General features: G+C 36.3%; 1 long non-coding RNA gene across 1 annotated transcript; it reads left to right on the top strand.

The window, feature by feature from the left end:
- The first annotated feature begins 22 nt into the window (after positions 1–22).
- LOC139799219 (uncharacterized) lies at positions 23–1,038 on the top strand. Its single transcript, XR_011727151.1, has 2 exons — positions 23–199; positions 471–1,038. It is a non-coding gene; the product is annotated as an uncharacterized lncRNA (long non-coding RNA).
- Positions 1,039–20,396: the final 19,358 nt, after the last annotated feature.

Here is a 20,396-nt window from a genome sequence, read left to right as displayed (position 1 = left end):
GCGACACCGTCGGGGGCGGGGGTTGGTGCTGACGAGAGGGCGGGAGGATGGGGGTGACTGCGGGGTCGGGTCATGAAGCACCGGCTCGGGTCCTGCCGTCCTGCCAGCAGCCGTGAGCCGTAGTGAGCTCCTGCGGCTGGCTCTGCGGTTCCTCTGGCCTATGTGCTGACGGGAGCCTGTGTGCTGAGGCAGCCGAGGGGTCTGCCCGCCCCCCTTAGGTCCTGCGCGCCGTGGGCTGTTCTGTCAGGGTCGTGACTCGGTCCGGTGATGCCTTAGACACATGGTGTACAAAATCTTCCTGTAGTCGAATCTGAAACAATGCTCCAAGGGCAGGGATGACTCTTGTTCTTTTCTCCTCCCTCAGCAGTTAAGAGGTTGTGTTCAGACTGAAGCGTGAGGATCTGCGCGGCTCTCAGCACCATTCCCCTTAACCCTCAGCTGAAGGCTCTTTTCCTCTTGCTGCTTGACAGGAGCAGAGGACACTAGCACGCTCCTTCACGACAGCAGCAGTTGAGTGTCTGGTAAAGGCAGCCAGCATGGCTGAAGCAGAGCTGCAATTGCACGGGAAGGGATTCTACAGCAAGCAGTCAGTGCGGAGGCAGTGACCAGCTCCTACCCGAACCAGACAGATCTGCAGAGCCAGCCTTTTTCTCTGTGGACAGAAACTGTGACCTAAGAAGGGGGCAAAAAAATCCCCAAATTTGACTGATGACATCTGGGGTCTTACCATATCTAATTAGCTGGTTGCTGGCTGGATCAATCACCACCAGCTGGCTGGATCAACCACTGTTGCCTCCAGCTCTGGGTCTGGCAGCGCCCTGGTGCCTAATGCCACTGTGCAGAGCCTGAAAGCCTTGGCCTGCCACTGGGCAGCAAGACCACAGAGGGAGACCCGAGCTCTGGGACTGGATTCTGAGGTGCAGTGAAGCTGGCCACAGAGAAAAAGTATTCTGCAGGCTGTGAAGAGTCCCTGGTGAATAGTGAATGATGTCTTATTCCATCTTTCAATAGAACAAATAAGGCCGTTATTCTGTAAAATCCTCGAGACCACTTGTTTTCGTTGAAAAGTCGTGATGGATCTGGTGCGGTACTAGCGATACAGCTAGAAGAGCTTTAGGGCATGCTCATTTCATCACTGAACACTGACAACCTCAGGAAAGATCAGTCCAGTGTGGATGGTCACAGTGGTTTCACTTGGTAGATCAGATGACTGTCCCGAGTTCATCCAGATGGGTTTGGAAAGGAGCTGGGAAAAGATAATTGAAGAAGTACAGGTGTTCAAAGGAGATCTGGGGGAAAAGAAGAAATTAAGCAGCAATTACTTACAGAATCCAATACTGTTCAAACTTTAAAGTATCACTGGCCTAGTAAGTTCTGTGTGTGGCCTGTGTTTTTTATCAAGTCCAGTCATCTTTCTGAGATATGCTGGTGATCAATCACACAGCTGTAGCAGATGGGAGCATGAGGATTGCAAAAGCAAGTCTGGGGTGTTGGTGCTGCTGCATCCTGTTTTAATTGTCCTTTTAGTTCACTCCTGCGTATTCACATTGGGGAACTTCTCATGCAGCAAGCCTGTGAAACTCATAGGCAAACTAGCCATCTCTGTTCACCTTGTAGCTCTCTAGTACATTTCAGTTATTAATCTGCACATCATCACCAGGTGGTGAAATTATAACTTCAAATGTGTTTTCCTCTCAGAACTAAGAGACACTGTAGGCTGAGAAAAATATGTATTTTCTAGAGACATTGAATACTAAGGTGACAAGAACAAATTCGCTAGAAATAACTCATGGCTGTTCAGCCTACCTGTCCCTCTCAGCACAGAATTGTCTCAAATTACCATGGTTTTGTGTTGAAATTCAAAGTTCAGGAGTTTTTTCCTTATACAAGGAGAAATTTCAACCCAGGTATTTTAGTACTATGCATATGGGTCAGAACTATGGATTCATTCAGGCCATAAAGGAAGGTAATCCATTTGTGGAGATGTCTAATCCAGCCTCCTACTCAAAAGCAGGGTTTACACTGAATTACAAATACATTACTCAGGACTTTCTCCAGCCTGGTCTTAGAAGGCTATAAGGGCAAAAATTCTACAGACTCCAAAACGAGGCTTTTTGAATTAGTCCTTAATTAGCCTCCCCATGATTCTTGTTTCCTCCCTTTTTATGCAGCAGGAAGTGATTGTATAAATGGTAATGTCATAAAGACAAAAGTTCAGTCTCAAAACTCGTCGAGTTGGTAAGAAATACAAGTTTGAAAAAAAAAATCAATAAAGCTAGCTCTGCAGAATACTCTAATGTTTTGCACACAATTCATTACCCACCCCATAAAGCTGTCCATTAGTGACATAAAATTAGCAGTGGCCAGGGGCAGATATAGTTGTCCAAAATAATAGAACTCCAACTCAGCTTGTCCTTTACAATTATTTATGAAAGCATCAAATCAGTGACACATTGAACAATAAACTGGTTTATTTAATTAATAAGCCCAAAGTATTATGGCTTGCTTTATTGTATACCTGTGTTTGTGACAGAATCTCCAAGGGCAGCCTCACATTTTAGAGCTCTCTAGCATGAGTAGGAGCAGAAAGGCCACCAGCAACAGATTTTTAAATGGCCCCCCAAATTTGTTGCACAATCCACAGTGTATATAACACTATATAATGGTGTCACATTCTTTCATTAAGAAAACTGTATATTAGTGTTAGCACTACAGTTGAATTCACTGATTCTTCTAGTGTTGTATTAATTCTTTACTGACACAAGAAAAAAAGCTCGGGTTACAACTGCAGCAGCTGCAAATTGCCATAACTCAAGTCCCTTCCCCAGAAAGAACTATCAGGACTTTTAATACAATTTGAGAAGCTATCAGAAAAGCTTATTTAAGAAAACAATCTCTTCACAGAAGGGAAGAAAAAAATGCTTTCCTCAGTTACTTTTGCCAAACGCTACAACTTTTGGTATTCTCTATATGGTCTGCACATTATTCAGCCTGTGGTAACTGGCATTTCAGTACCAGAATAAGGAGAATTGTCCCTGCACACTGAGAAGCCACAGAAGCAAGTCTGAATAATTTCTGTATTTTTTTAAACAAAGTTCACAGAGGTTTTTAACAGTCGTGCGATTCTTACCCTATGCATTTGTGTTCTGGTTGCTTTTCATCCAAGTCTTTGAATAAAAAAATTTTTAACAGCATCTGCATGCTTAAGCATGCCTTGCTGCACTGGAGTAAGAAATCATCTAGTTTAACACTTTCTCTTTATTATAAAGTGAAGTGTCAGTCAAAACAAATTACCTTTCACTCAGTATGTTTAGGGGAAGGACTATGTGCCACATTTCATAATTTTTCAAAGTCCATTCTCAGATTGTCTGTCTAATGCTAAGGTGACATATTTCATATCTTAAAGCAAGTTTCAAAATTCTTTCAAGTGAAAACATAAAATGCACTTCTGTATAAGGTGGGTGCCTGGTGTTTTGGGTTTTTTTTAGCCACAGGAGATCAGGTCCATAACCAATACCTTATTGTGCGTTATAATTCCATTTAAGACATATAGCACATCTTTCCACCAAGTACAATCAATACTTCATAAGTACAACTTCATTCTAGGTCATTGGGCTATGAGATTAAAGACATGCTCCCTTGTATTGAATTGCAGAACATGTCCACTCACGTTGTACACTGCCTTTCCAAAAATAATTGACATTTCACTTTCAGCAAGTTGACTGACACTGAAATATCTGGCAATTACAATCTGCATTTTCACCTCTTTTTGTCCCTCCTGCCATGTGGAAAGGTATCTGTAGCTATGTAAGAAATATTCATAGGAGAGGAAAGACAAATGGGGAAGGGAGAATCTTTCTTTTCATCCAGAAAGAAGAATGTGTAAAACCAACTGGCTTTTAGAATGACAACATTCACAGGAATATTATTTCAGCTATCCAGATTTGCAAATTTTGCTCGTGTCAAAATGCATTCTTTCACTCTCCCCCCTTTTTCTTTTTTTTTTTTTTTTTTTTTTTTTTTTTTTTTTTTAATTCATGTATTTTCTGGCTTATTTCAAAATCCATAAAAAGAAACTTGATTTAATCGAAGACTGTCTAGTATAGGACATAGATTACCTGTAAATCAGAGTTAGTTCATCATATGGGATTTGGTGTTGTTATTACTACAACTTCAGTGATAAAAACATCTGGTGACTTTAGTATTTGTATACCAAGTGTTTGACACTAGAAACCAAAGACACTCTAAGCTATGCATAAATTTCATTGCATTCCAATTATATTTTGATACCTGAATTTTCTCAAAATATCAAAAATAGACCTGTTCAACATTAGCTGTTCTTAAGGATGGTATCAGTGTTGACTTCACAGTTTTGGTAATTGCATACTTTAGAGCAGAACTTCTGAGTTCATGGATCATTGTGCAAGGAAGATTCTATAAATTGGCTAGTAAGTAGGTATTTTTCCTCTGTGGAAGAGCACAAATACCTCATGGAAAAATAAACCATATAGTTCTCTTATGCTTTCATGACAAGTAGCAGTTTGAATCAACCACATTTACTGCTAAGGTACTCAGCCCTACTCTTGGGACAAGCATTAAAGAAAGGTTAATATAATTTCAAATTACAGGTTCCAACTGAGTTGTCCAACTCCACCTGAGCTGATGAAAACAGATGATCTGTAACTATACACACAGCAACTTGCAGAACTGTAGAAAGTGCAGCCAGGACTGTTTGACTGGTGGGTCTTTGTGTGAAGTCTGTGCTTACTTTTCCTTGGTAGATTCAAAATACAGGTTACTAATACTGCACAGTACTCCGGTTTCTACAAAGCTTGTATAACAACTCACTATTGCATGCTTGCATACAGTTACAAATTGAGGGGTTGATAAGAATGTCTCTCCATTCACTTCACTGATTTCAAAGTCCCTGCTGTCATACTAGGCCTGTATTCCTGCGTTAGATTAGAGTGATGAATATTTCATTCTGTACAGAATAGCCACTTGTTACAACAGCTTATATAAAATCTGTTTTTCAGTGCAGAAGTAAGTAAATTAAGTTAGGCATAACCATCTGATAAGATGAATCAATGTTACTTCTAATGGGTTTAAGACAAAACTCCAGACAGGTCTAGATGAAATCAAATAAAGCAAGCATGACATGTCTCAGTCCTGAGGCTTTGCAAGCCCAGTGAAAGCCTGTGGCTCAGTATTAATAATGGCAATTCTGTATTTACCGGCCTACAGGGTAACAACCTATATTACCAGGTCATTATTGCAATAACAACTCAGTAGATCACAAAAAGGAAAAAAGAAAAGAAAAAAAAAAAAAAGGAGATATAGGTATTACTCCATGCCGTTCAAATTCAGTTCCTAAAAGATATTTTTTTCCGCCTAATTGCTTGGGAGTTTAACAAGTTTAGCAAGGCATTTGTTAAGAGTTTTAGGAGCCTCAGGACAAAATGTTTTAATTATTAAGGAAAAAAAGAAAACCACAAAAGTAGCTTTGAGACATAAATGACAAAAGTGCTGGAAAAGATTTTATTTTCATGGTGGCAGTCCTGTTACTTTCTTCATATTAATATGAATAGGAACAGTGTAGTGTAACAAAGTAGCCTTAGAGATAAGGTCACAGAAGGACTACTGCTAGCATCATGTGTCCATGTTACAGAAGCTTCAGGTATGGACAAGATCTGTAGTTTGTTAGGAACTCCCTAAGCATACCTGTAACCTCAAAGAGTTTTCAAAAAGGTTGCTGAATGCCATCTAACTTCACTTACACATTTTGTTTAGGATTTTATTTCCGTTTGGATTATATCCAAATACAGTTAAAGCAAAAGTGAGTACATGATGTCTCTTCCGTTGGTGTACTTTAATAAAGTTCTTTTCTGTGAAAAGAAAATAGAAAGTAGATATTTTAAAAAGCATTAGGTCGGGTAACTACTTTTCTGGACTTTGTCTACAATACTTCCTGATGTGTAAGTAGCTATTTTCTTTGTGCTTTTCATTTTTGTGTCTGAACAAAATACCAAAACAATGTATAATTCACTTAGAATTCTGGTTCTTGTATTTGACCACTAGATGATGCTGTGTCTCTTAAGCAAGCAGTATTTTGTTTGTTATTCTATTTAACTACATATTTATACGTTACTATATTTTGTTGTTATTCTTTCATTTAATAGAACTCTGCAGGATTTTAATATACTAAAATTTGGTATTTTATTTGTTGTTCTTACATGGATTTTAGCTGCTACTTTACATTGAGTAGTTATATTTTATATAAATCCATATAGATCACACATTTTAGCAGTAGCTCTTTCTATTATTACTGAGTATATCACATGATGCTAGTAGGTGTGTGTATATGTATTCTCCATAGATTTGGACTTCCTTGAGTACGGATTTTTGCAAAAGGTTGAAAGTATTTTGAGAACAGATTTGATATATTTAATTCAGGTTTATATTTATATTTCATTCTGTTTATCTGCCCTACATAGTTAGTTATATGGTGGGTTTCGTTTTAGAATTTATTTTTCTGTGCTATTAGAATTAAGGATAAAATTTTGAAAATGTTACTAAAAAAATGGGATGGTCATACTTGTTTCCAAAGGCAGTGTTTCTGATTTCTGCCATAAGCAATTTCCCTTTTTATATTGGGAGCTGAAGTTTCCACACCACTGGCTGTCTTAGCCAAGAGCTCCATTAGACTTTCAAATATGACAGTAATTTAATGATGATCTTCTCAGGGTGATTTCAAAAGAACAACTTTCCTTCCAGTGAACTAATATATCATCCCCACAAGTCACCCCCATATGTCAAAACCAGTGCAGGAATAAAAACAGGTTATACAATTCAGAACATCCTGTAAGCTAAGTTAGCACTTGTCAACTCCAGCATAAAAGAGGCTTGGAACAAGCTTAGTATCAGACTTTCCCACTTCTAGACATGCATATGGTACATGTCCACCAGTCAGAGATCTGGATCCTATTTTCAATATATAAGCAAACAATCTACACTCTTTTAGAGATAAGGAGGTCATAAACCCTATTTTGCTCTCACTGAAATAGCATCTGTGAGTTACACTGGGATATTACTGGGAAATGGCTATAGCGCACTACAAGTCCAGCTTCACCATGATGTTGTTATATCCACAGCAGGCTTTGGAGTGAGCTATAATTCAATATTAATCTTAAAAGGCAGCTTCCTTTTTGCAAACTCCATAGCATTTATACTGAAAGAGAATTTCTGTCAAATTAGGCATGTTAACATGCTCTTGGTTTGGCACATGTCTTTAGTAATCTACTTTGAGGCAGGCTTATATAAAGGACACCAAGCTGCAGTAGTTATGCTAAATACATAGAATATTACTCATTTTACTTCCAGGTATAATCTTACTGGCACCTCCAGTGACACTTTAAATTGCATCCCAAAGACATCATTATACACTTATATAAGAAACAAGCACATTAAATAGAAGTCCTTAAGTGAAATATTTGTCATTAAACTTTGTTGAAAATTCTGTGCCACTAGCATGACAATTAGGGACCTCAAATCTACAGAGCATGCTTCCACAGGTACAGTGTGCATGCAGGAACATACTCTAACAAAGCAACACAACAGAGAATTATAAGGCTTTCTTCAGGCTTAACTGGAGACAAGTCTTATGGTCTAAGAAACTGAAAGCCACCTGCTTTTCTTCTTCCATCCCATGACCAGGCAATTTAGACCCCTGTTTCACTAATGGTTCCACTGATGTCCCAATACGTTGTCTGTTGCAACAGACTCCTATTTTGTTTGAGAGAGCAATTTATTTCTTTATCCTTTAAAACCTTTAAAACTCTATTTTTAGATGAAGGTGGGTATGTCCATGTCTACTCTGGCAGAGCTTCATTGGTCAGAAGAAGCTTCCCGGTGCAGAATAATTTCTTCAATAACTTTAAAAAGGCATCTGGAGATTTATTGACTTGAATTATAGCAGCTCTCATATTAATAAGGCTTTGTGTAAATCACAGAAGAGGATGACAAATTTCATAGGGGAACATACTGTATTTCACCCATTGTCACTGATAAATAGAAGAGCTCAAGCAGTCATTAATATTAAATGTGTACATCTACTTAATATATTGATGCCAAAACTCAGCCTGAGATTGGAGTCAGGTCCTATTTAAAAGGAAGAGCAGAGAAGAATGAGAGGACAGTATCTTAAGCCAAACTGCAAAACATAAGGAATATTCACTAGTGGTTAAATTCTTTTCCAGTGCAGAGTGTCTCTAAAAGTTCTTCTGCAACTCTGCTTCACTTAAAACACAACTATAAAATGTTGTATTTCCTCCTAGGTTCTTCTCTTGGTTGTATGCTAATTAGAGTTTTTATCTAGTGTGTTATTATTCTGATCTACTGAATGACTATTTTGGAAGGCTTTCAATTGCACTCATAAGTCCATTTGCTTTTTCTGGCTTTTATAAAGCAAATGGGTTTTGTGTTTACATGATTTTAAGTATTCATTTTCCCCTTGAGACCAATATTCATTTTCTTTTTGTGCACTAGCTAAAAATGCTGTAGGGGTAATAAAGCATTTTATACATTTAGAACAATATTTTTGTATTGCATTTGATAAAAATTTGATAAAATCTACTCAGTGAAGCACCACAATACCTTCACCTGTATGCTTTCAGAATGATTTGTCACAGGTCTTCAAGTGAAAGATCATCATCCTAATAGACTTTTTTTCCTATAAGCTTAATACTTTTCAGATCAGGCTACATAAGGCCAAGATCATTCTATGTAATTTCACTGAATCCTAATATAGGCAGTAACACAGATAGAAAATGACAATGACTGTTACATTTTCTCTGATGTTCTTGCTGGTTTGATCAGGACTTGTAATGATGGCAATATGTATACTTCCCTGTGGGCTGGGTTACCCAGTCTCCAATGTACATTAGGTCTCTCAACACTTTGTCCCATATGGAAGCGAACTCTTATCCAGCCCCATTGAATAAAGAGGGCAAAGGTTACCCTGGGATGAGAATGGTAAGACCCAGGGACAGCAGCTGTATGACTTGGGGCAGATGGGAGGGTTCTGGGAATTTAGGAGTTCTAAGTCAGATCTAATGTTACATGAAAATGGTCTATGTGGCTACCTGAATTTCTCTAATAGTGATTGCTATAGCTACATCCCTAATGCCACACTGGAAACTGGCACATGATTACTGACTACACCATAAGGAGGATCTGACCCAGGACTCCTGTGCTGGAGGAAGTGTAAATGGAAGCCATGGCCCCCATGATAGTGCAAAAAGCAAAAGGTGATAGCTGTGTGCAAATACACACAAAAGCCTGCAAAATATTAATAATTCTCAGATTTCAGCCCTCTGTGCTTGATTGACTGCATGCACATAGGATGACAAAAACCCAGATTTGGGACAAAATTAATAGTAAACTAAAGGACATCCGTTTTTAACTATAGTGAAGTTTTAAGTGGTGGCCACTGCTTACCCTGTACCCAAGTAATTCCTCAATGAAGGATTTCTGTTATTACTATTGTGGTGTTGTATTCAGTACTGTTATATTGTAAAATTTATTCACGGCGTGATTTTAAATTGTGTTTGCTATAATTGGATCATATCAAATTGCTGACAATTATAAGATTAATTTTATTTCCATTTCTATTTCTTCAAAACCTGTTTCTCTTCTTCCCTTTCCTGTTCTGTTTTCCTTCTGTTTTTAGTTCTCTGTAACCACTACCCAGTGATTCTTTAAAATTGTCTTTGAAACATGTGGTGATGTGAGAGTCTGATCTCACTGATTTGAAATTGTCTTAAAAGAACAATTTTAAACTGAATTGCCCTGACTGGGGTGGAGGACCTGGCCTGGCCAAAGCTGAGCAGGGGGTGACACCTGGGAAGAGATAAGGACTAAGAACTAATGGCTGGGTGGAGACTACTCCCCTTTTCTGAGGGTCTTCAATGCTGGGATGTCCCTCCAGGCACAATTATCCTGGCCAGGGTGGATCTAATTTCCAATTAATCCATTTTCTACAATCCTTTAAATCCATCTATTTTAAGCAGATGTCACAGTAAGATGATTATGAGGTGTTTTTTTTTCATTTTTTTTTTATATTGAGTATGCCTCAGGAATGCCAAAATAAAAGTTTCCCTCGTATTTTTATCAAAATTTTTCTATTCTAAGGTTGTAAATTTTTAATCTTGTTTTTCCTTAAACATTAATAAAGATCATATTGTTGCATGCTGAATCAACTATAAATATTTTCTGCAAGTTGGATTTTATTTCCAAAATTGCTGACCTGACTTCTGTCTATGCCATTGTATCAGATGAGCATCTGGGAGACATCTGTTAAACTGTAATATCTACCAGACAGGGAAGGGGAACATATCCTACAGTACAAATGTAAAAAGATGAGATAATGTTCTACCTCTATACAAGTGTTCTTTAATAAATTGAAAACAGTAAATAATAGAACACTGATTAAGTTGCTTGGATTCTGTCCATAACTGTGGATGAGACCCACTTATGAATTTGGTGACCATGTATTTGATTACCATAAGCAGTAGTTCAACATTTTTGTTGCCTATCTGTCTTATAGCACCATCTCCCCTTGTTTCTAGAAAAAACTAAAACCACAGATCTTCTTGCAAATTACATTGTCTTGTTGCTTTCTGCTATCCTAACAGGCTTAAAAAAAAATACTATTTCAGAAAGCAAACAGAAAAAGCAAAAAAACCCAAATAAACTCAAAGGAGATAGCAGCTCCACATTCATAAGTGAAGCCTTGGAGGACTTTCTGGTGGAGACTCCCCTTTTCTGAGCGCCAACCTTCAATGCTGGGATGAGCAGGCACGATAACCCTGGCTAGGGTGGGGGGCAGACACCTTGATTGCACTTACGATGTTGAGTTTCAGAAAACTATCCCGTGCAAAAATGTCTCTGTTAAATATATTTTCACTTCATGCAAGCACTCTGTAGGCAAATTCATGCCTTCCCACTATGAATCCGTTAATTTTGCTTGGTTTTATAAAAAAAAAGCATTATAAAAGTGATTTAATTGGGTGACAAATAAAACTCACTACACCGCAGACATGTAAGGCTTAAAGTTGTATCTTTTAAATTCAAACATTTGATTTCAAATTAAGAAAACGTCTAATTTCTTTGAGGAGCATATTGGTATAGAATATCTTATGACATTAGTACTAGCCTTATCTTGTTCATTAACGTGGAATATTTATGATCTTTTTGCATTTAAATCTACCACTGAAGAAGAGTAATTATATATCACTTGGTGATATATATATATATATCCTTGGTGTACTATATATATTCTTTGGTGTACTATACTGTGAAATAAATGTCATTGGTATTTAACACTAATTCTATGCAACAGCAGGAATGGGCTTGCCAGCACTAGATGTTACTGTTGAACACAATTCTACGAAGTATAACATGACATGTTCACTGGGCTTACTAAGAAGATATGGAAATCAGTCACAGGATTGTACATAGTAACTGTACTTCCATATGATTATGTTTAGCTAAAAATAAATTCAAATTTAAGATCTTCCAAATAATTTGATATATAAAGGTACTGCTTTTATTACTTACAGTTTACACACTGCAAATTCAAGGCGAGAAATAAAAGTAACTCACAGAAGCCTGTTAGTGAGGTAAAAATGGTGCAGTTACCTCGTATTATAAACTGAGAGCCTAACTGATATTACAGAAAATTAGAGAAAAGCAGTAGTCAACAAAGCATTGTCTCATGTTGGTGCTATATTAGGGAACAAGGGATTCTGCTTCCTTGTTACTATTCATCTGGAAAGTATGAGGACAACAGGGCAAACATTATCAGCCTTCAGATGTAGCACTGCAATGTTTTGACAGTACACTAGATTGACCACGTTGCAGGTCTGCTAGGATTTCCTTAATTCTCTTGAACAGCTGTGCTTTCCATGATCATAAGATTGTGCCAAGCTGTTCTCCTGTACAGCATCTAGTTCAGTCTGTACTTTTATAACTTAATTTTAAAACACCCAGAACAGTCTCTGTTCCCATTCTTCAGCAAAATGCCCCAATTAACATGTCACCAGAAGTACAGTCTATAGTAGATCTTCATCTTGCATTAGTATAGGACTGAATCACTGCTGAACTTTGCTACTTTTGTATAAAAAATACAATTAAACATTATTTTCTATTCTATCCATGAAAAAAGCTGGTTTTCCCTTCCTTTATGCTGCAGGCATACAGAAATGACAGGATATGGGGTCTGTGTGCTTGCCTAAACTAATGTCACATCTAAGAAGTGAAGATAGCATCAGGGAGTAGTTATCTGAGAGAAACCAGACTAAGAAAATATAATTTTTTTTTAAATGTAGCATCAGCTAAAAAGTCTGCTAAGAAAATAGTGTCCTCCTGATGCTTCTCCTTTTTTGACCAGGTACATAGCAACAAAGATCAAAGATTTCTCAGTAATCTGGAAAGAACAAATAAGGCTCATCCATCAAATCCAATACAGATTAAGATAGTTGGCACTGGCACAAGTATCTATCTGCACAGGGTACAAGACAACAGGGAACCAGTGTCTTACAAATGAAAAACTAGTACACTCATAACAGGTCCAGTGAGCTTGTGATGGGCACACTCATTGATTGTGAGCAAATGCCATGGGCAGGTAGATGTCTAGTACTATCATGGATTAATCTTATTTACATATAAATGTAGAAATATCTGTGTCTTTACATTCTTATCAGACTGTCTCTTCTCCGGCTTGCTTACCTCCTCAGTTTGGGATACTGTGTGAAATTAGACTCAACCATTGGCTCCTGCAATCCTTCTGGAAATGGCCCATCTTTCCACAGCGAAAACATTTTTTATCTTTTCGCCCTCCTTTGTGTCTTGTTAATAGGGGTTTTATAACTGCTCCTACTGCAGTGGCCATCACTGTTGCTTCTTCTGATTCTAGCATCTGCCCTGCAGCTTCCAACAATTGAAAAACTATGAGGAAGTCCCTCTCCCTCCCCTCCCCAAAATAAAGAAGACTATTTTGTGAGATGGTTTAGCTCTTATGGTGGTGTAAGACTTCTGGCTGGACTTGATCATCTGAAAGATCTTTTCCAATCTTGAGGATTCTATGATTCTATTTTTTACCATGTTTTCAAAGATGTTAGCTTATCTATAATAAATCTGTGTATGGTTTGTCCCTTTGAAATTATGTATTGATGAGATATTATATATGCTTAATGCAAATGTGTATGTGTGTATTCATTTGTCTTTGGTTCAGAAAAGAGTGTATAATCTCACTCTGTAAAGTGATAAAGTTTTGGCTATCAACTTTGATGACTTTTCACCATTTAAGCCAACAGCTGATAGAAAATGAAATTAAGTGAAACTCAGATTAGCTGTTAAAACACCTGATCTATTTAGCAGTATTTTAATACTTTGAATATCATTGACATTTATTGAAAATGACTGTTTTTCATACAAGACACAGAATACACAATGATTTCAGAACCTGATTGTTAATGGTAGCACAGATACAGAAATAATTCCAGTTAGGATGAACTTGCTGACTGTAAGCATCCAAATTTAAACCAAAATTTGTCTATATATCACAGTCACTGAAACTGGTAGAAAGCTTGTTTGCCTGATTTATGATGAGTATTATTTAGGGCTTACTTGCACAGCTAAAGTACTTCATGAGGTCCTCTTTCAAACTCACAGGATACACAGCATTCAGAATCTCTTGACACTCAGGCATTAAATGGTTCCTCATCAAAATGCAATTATTATGTGCTAGGAAGTCTAATGAAATTGCAGAGCATGTAAGAAAGAACAAACTTTGCATCCTATTGCAAAACTGGGAAAACTGGCAAAGAGAGTAACTGATGGAATGTCAAAACATTAATTTGTGATTAATGAAATGCATCATCTCACCCAGACTGTGCCAAATTATAGGTGAGCAGGTCTGTGTATCATAACAGCTTTGTGGACATGTCCTGCCCTGAAAGAGAACCATTACTCTACTTGGTCTCAGAATTCTGCTTACAGTAGTTGCTGGCACTGATGGGGTGTGTCAGCAAGGATGAAAAATCCAAAGGGCAGAAATGCCCAGAAAGTAAGAAGGCCACGGGAGGGTGGTCCAGTTTTGATATTTCCCTGTGGCTTTCTCAGTTCACAGTACAACTCTATTCTACTCTACTCACTGTAGAATCCTACTTTCTCTGTTTGACTTCACTTATCCATGCAGATTGCACATGAGACATAAACAATTGCATTCATTCTGAGTAGGCAACATTTTCTATTTCTTATTTTAGAATTTTCTAGAAATTCTATTACAGTTCTAATTTTCCCATAAGTGCCATGGCTTTACTGCATCTGATGATATTCATGTCAAAGTTGGTTAATTTCCAATGAGCTTTCCCTTTCTTTCACATTCAAGATGTCATCACATTAGGAATATGCTTGGAATTAGGTATATTTCCATTGAAATATATTGTCTATTTTTTTATGCCTTCATAACTCTAGAAGGCATAAAATACATGAAATGTATTACATGAAAAATAGGAAAATGTTACATGAAAAATAGGACCAAGGACTTTACTTATGTAAATAACAAAGACTTCATTTGCATCTCTAAACCTTGGATCTTGCTAGTTTACTTGGCAAAATTACCCCATTAGGCAGGAAATTATAAAAAAATTATTTGCTGGGACTTTCTGGAAATGTTTGTCTGTATAACAAACTACAAAAACTTAACATGTCATTTGGAAAAGGTAAATGCAATTTCCAAGTAGCATTTTGGCAAGCTATCAGTGGAAGTGGCATATAAAAGCAAAACACAGAAGGTGTTTTGTGAGGAGATGTGGGGAGAACACTTGCCAGAGCCAACAGTAACCTTTTGTTTTAATTAGTGCTTTGTACCGAACAGGTTTATGTTGCTCATAAGAGCTTCATAATTATTATATGGAAAAAAATAGTTATTGTGCATACGTGGATCCCAATTCTCCATCCTGAATTTTCTTCCATAGTGTATGAAGTGGAAAGTAAACATGGGGGAGCACATTAAGATCCCTTGTGTGGCAGGGTTTGACCAAAGCATGGCTAATCGTGGCATACCACCAAGATATACCAGTCAGAACCACCAAACAAAAAGCATGACACAACTAGGAGGCTCAGTCCTCTTGTTTAGTTACAGACAATTTAACAAAGCCTGCAGAGGGTGTGTAGAATGGAAAACATCTGCGTCCACTGATATATTTAGACTGCTGGTGTTCAGAATAAATACCCCAAACTATGAAAAGACCAGGGAGTTATGTGAAGAAAGATTCTTGCTAAGGAATAGCTTCTATTATTAGAAGCAGACTTTGGCATCATTATCACCTACAGTTATGCATCCATCTTTGATGCATGAGGAGTTTACGATTCTTTCTAGGGAACAAAATAAAAATTAATTTTTATAAGACAGATAAAAACTGTCATTTCATACAGAAACTAACATCTGAAACAGCATCTAATCAAGATGATTAAAACAATCTGGTATTAATATGGCTGATGTTGGGCACACTGGCCTCATCCAGAAGGCCACTCCATGTATATATTTTTATATATATATATATATAGGATATATATAGTTATATAGGATATACTATATAGTTATATAGGATATACTATATATATCCTATATATAATAGAAATAATATATATATCCTATATATATTATATATATCCTATATATAATAGAAATAATATATATATCCTATATATATCCTCTATATATATACTATATATAGTATATATGATATATATCTCCTATATATATCCTACATATATATAGGATATATAGGATATATGTAGGATATATATAGGAGATATATATCATATATACTATATATAGTATATATATATGATATATATATGATATATAGGATATATATGGATATATATAGATATATATAGATATATATGGATATACATAAAATATATATTATATAATAATATATATAATATATATCATTAATATATATTAATAACATTAATATTAATATATATAATTATTATATTATTAATAATATCTATATACAATATATAACATACTATTAATATATATTAATAATATTAATATTAATATATAAATATCATTATATTAATACTAATATTAATATTAATACTAATATTAATATTAATTCTATATATTAATATCTATATAATATATATAATATATAATCATATATATATCCTATATATATAGTATATATAGTATATATACTATATATATTATATATATATATAGTATATATACTATATATATGATAGATATCCTATATATATATATAGGATAGATATAGTTATATAGGATATACTATATAGTTATATAGGATATACTATATATATACTATATATAATATAGGATATCCTATATTATATATAGTATATATATAGGATATATATATTTATATATAGTGAGCAATGAAATTCAATAGGATTTCTAAGCAGACTAATTTAGGATGGGTATGTGTTTTGCAATATGTAAGGTGCACTAATCCAGTATGTATAAGGAATATGTTATTGTCACAAAACCTGTTCTTCAGACTAGGTCAGGCAAGTAGTTAGTCTCTCCCACTTTTTAGAAGTAAAACTTTATTATCAATTCCAGCATGTACTGCAGAGAAATAAGAGTCTTCTGACAAAGATGTGCTTACAAAAAGCAGAGGTTGAGAGCCTCTGAGACACAGGATAATCTTCCTTTATGTTAAATTTGTGTAGTCATAAGAATGGAAGTAAGACCTATGTGATAACATTTTACTGAATATGAACGTTTACTCAAAATTAAGTTGTAACAGAAGACATAGCAATTGTTGCAGTACAAAAAGAAATTACATTGATCACATGCCATTTCCTCTTATTGATTGTTTTTTAATTGTGCATTATATTAAACCACTGGCCGGGCACAGTACACGAGTACTAAGATTTCTCTAAGGAAGACACTGTGAGTAAGACGTGCTGGTGCAGTAAGTTCTGCTGGCTCACTAAAAGTCTTATCACCTAAAAGTACTTTACAAACATAATTAAACTCCTTTCTAAGCAATGTATGACAAACTGTCACTCCTAACAACATGGTTAAATTCCTGCTTATTCTCTTAAGTGCCTAACATCAAAGATAATCCATTTAGATGAGCTCATAAGCCCTGCAGCTGTCACCCAGAGCTGGATCAGGCTCAGTGTCCAGCTAATGGACTTGGATGCAGAGATTAGTAAAACAGATTCCTAAACCTGTATCACATTTGTAGTTGTGAGCATAATTTTCTTTTCTGACTCAAAACCAGAAGTCCACCTGCACAGAATTTCAGAATTCTCAGAGCAAACATCACGTAGAGTTTCTCCATTCCTGACAAGATTTAATCTAAAGAGAGCGGACATCAATGCCTCATTAGAACAGTGGAGTTTTTAAGTTCTCACAAATTTATCCATTTTTTATGAAGCAGCTCACACTTCACACCATATTCTATACTCTCTAAGTGTTGCAGCTTCTCAGCCGTGCTTTTTGGAATGGGAGACCTAGATCCCATTTTTGAACAAGTTCTCTTACTGCAGAAGACAGAGAAACTGAAGGGAAATAAAAATATTAATTAAAATATTAAATTTTAATTAATATTAAAATATTAAGGGAAACCCAAAATATTAATTGATTTTTACATGACAATAAGATGTTCCGCACAGTCTGTGACAGGAACTGTCTTTCTACCAAACAGCCACTCAGGCTTGACTAATACAAAATATTTCTTGAACACCATCACTTTACATAATGCTGGGCAAATGGAAGGGTGTTGTCTGCATTTGAGGACACACACAGTCTATGGAAGACTGAACTGTTCCTGCCTTTATCACCTGTGCTATTATTTAAGTACCTAGCAAAAAGAAAATCCAGCTTTTACAAAAGGCTAGTGTAAATATAGATTAACTAAATTTCAGCTCACTCCCAATAAAATTAACCTGAGACACTTACCCAAAGAAGGTTGATCTTTACTCCCTGGCAGATTTAAGACTCTATCTTAGAAACTTTATCAGTGGTTTTGTTAAATACAGTTTTACTTCAAGTATGCAAAAGTGTTGACTGGGAAGATAAATCTTCCTTTTCTAGTTCATCAGTTTTCTCAAATAACAGATCTCTTCTTATCACTAGTCTTTGATCATAATTTTCCTGCTCTATACAGGCTTTCACATTCTGCTTTAAACCTCTTTAAAAAAAAACCCAAACCCAAAACATAAATCTAAAACACAAAGTCAAGCAGATACATACATTTGACAGAGGAACAAAAAAATATTTTTCTACGTCTATTTCTTATAATCAGCTATGATGGCAGAGGACAAGTAACCATTCCTTCTGCAAGCTTGTTTTGTATTATCATCTGAAGACTTTGCATAAATAACTGTACAGATTATTTAAATGTTGGACTTGAAGCAAGCCCATGTTGTTAGATGTGAACCAAAAATAGCCTAATTATTCAAGATACTCTTTGAAATGACATCTTCATAACAACTGGGACATATTCTAAGAATAAAATGTATGATCTTACAGTAATGGTTTTTGTAGCACTTTTCACTTCTTATTTACCTTTCACAGTCTAATCTATGCAACCATTCTACTCTATTTATATGCTCCGTATTTTTGCTTAAGAATGATTTGTGATCTTTTTAAAAACACTTTTTTTTGTTTGTTTGTTTACATCCCTATCTTTTGGGTATTTTCTTCATTTGAGGAGATAACTTATTTTCTGATTAAGTAGCTGAAGCCTATTTATGCCTGCATGTCCAAAGGGCAAGCCTGTAGTCTTCTCTGTGTTCGGGACATAATTCTGTGTTTGGGGTGACAGTTTTCTGCTCACCTATATTCTTTTTCCAAGCCGTAAGAAGTGTTTTCTTTACTCTGATCTATCTTTTATCATATGTTGTGGCATTTAGTAAATAACCAGTTCTTCATTCACCTTATTCAGGACTTTAATAGTTTTGCAGACCTTGCCCCCTCAGCATTCTTCATGCTGAGAAACTGCAGCTTTGTTAGCATTTCCCATAAGTATCTGCTGACCTTTTCTTGGTCCCTTTAGATATCACTTTAGGTAGCTCCCTTATGCTTCTTGGGAGTAGACACAAGATCTGCACACACTACACAAGATGCAGATGCAGCAAGGGTTTACTTAGAGCCAAAATAAATAGACCTGCCTTGTTCAAAGAGATGCTAACATTTGTTGACTGCTCCTTAACACTGAGCTGATGATTTCAGACAGCTGACACTGAGACTTCTTTCTTGACCTGTAATAACCATTTCCACAATTCCTATATATCCATAACCACAGCCTAAATTATTTTTTCTTTACCTACCATTTGCACACATGGAAGCTCATCTGGTATGTTTTTATTCCTGGAATCAATTTCATGAGCTCTGTGTGGAGTGCCTTACCATCACCATGGCAGCTACTCAAATCCCTTACAGCATAATGTCATCTACAGGTGTCATCTCTTTTGATAGTGAAGGCATCAAAGTAGAGCTGGTGTAAGAAGTGATCCATAGAAAACTCCAGTGCTGACTCATCTCCATCCCGGCAAGTGACTTTTAAGTCCTCTCTGTCCTTTAGTATCTATAAAAAACCTCCTCCCTTCCTATGGTAAAGATTTCCCTAGTAACTTTTGCCAATGAACCTTATCAAAGGCTTTCTGAAAATCAAAGCATGCTACAGTCACTGGATCTCCTTTGCACATATGCCTTTGACACTACCACTGAACACTAGCAGATGACTGAGGCAGGATTTTCCCTTACAAAAGGCATGCTGGCTTTCCCCAGTAGACTAAATTAATCTGTGTGGTCACTGGTCCCATTCCTCATAATTAGCTTGACATTTCACCAGGGAGAGAAACAGACTCGTCCGTCTGTAGAAACCCTTCAAGAGCCCTTTCTGCAAATGGAAGTTCTATGCACACCCTTCGAGTCCTCTGGTGCAGTGGCCATTTTTAATGACAGGTTATATACTTTGGCCACCTGTTCTACAACTTCATACCTGGATTCCTTCAGTACTCCTACAGGAATGCAATTCAGTCCTGGGTATATATATCAGTCTCTGACTTATCTATTTGCTCTAATATTATGTATATCAAAATTATTTTCTGTTTGCAACAAAGCTGTGGGAATCTCTCCAGCACCTCCAGGAGCAGAGCAACACAAAGAATTCGCTGATATTTTATCTTTGACAGCATGGAGTGGTAGATTTTTCTAGATGACTTCCTGCTTTCATGCATTTGAAGAGTGTCTTACTACTAGTCTGAGCATCTGCATTTGAAAAGCATTTCCCAATGCTTTTCAATTTTTCTGCAACCCATCTTCATCTCTTGATTGC

The sequence above is a fragment of the Heliangelus exortis genome, chromosome 8 (genome assembly GCF_036169615.1).
Source record: "Heliangelus exortis chromosome 8, bHelExo1.hap1, whole genome shotgun sequence".
Classification (NCBI taxonomy): domain Eukaryota; kingdom Metazoa; phylum Chordata; class Aves; order Apodiformes; family Trochilidae; genus Heliangelus; species Heliangelus exortis.
The sequence above is the reverse complement of the archived record's forward strand: the minus strand, read 5'-3'. Positions and strand labels throughout refer to the sequence as shown.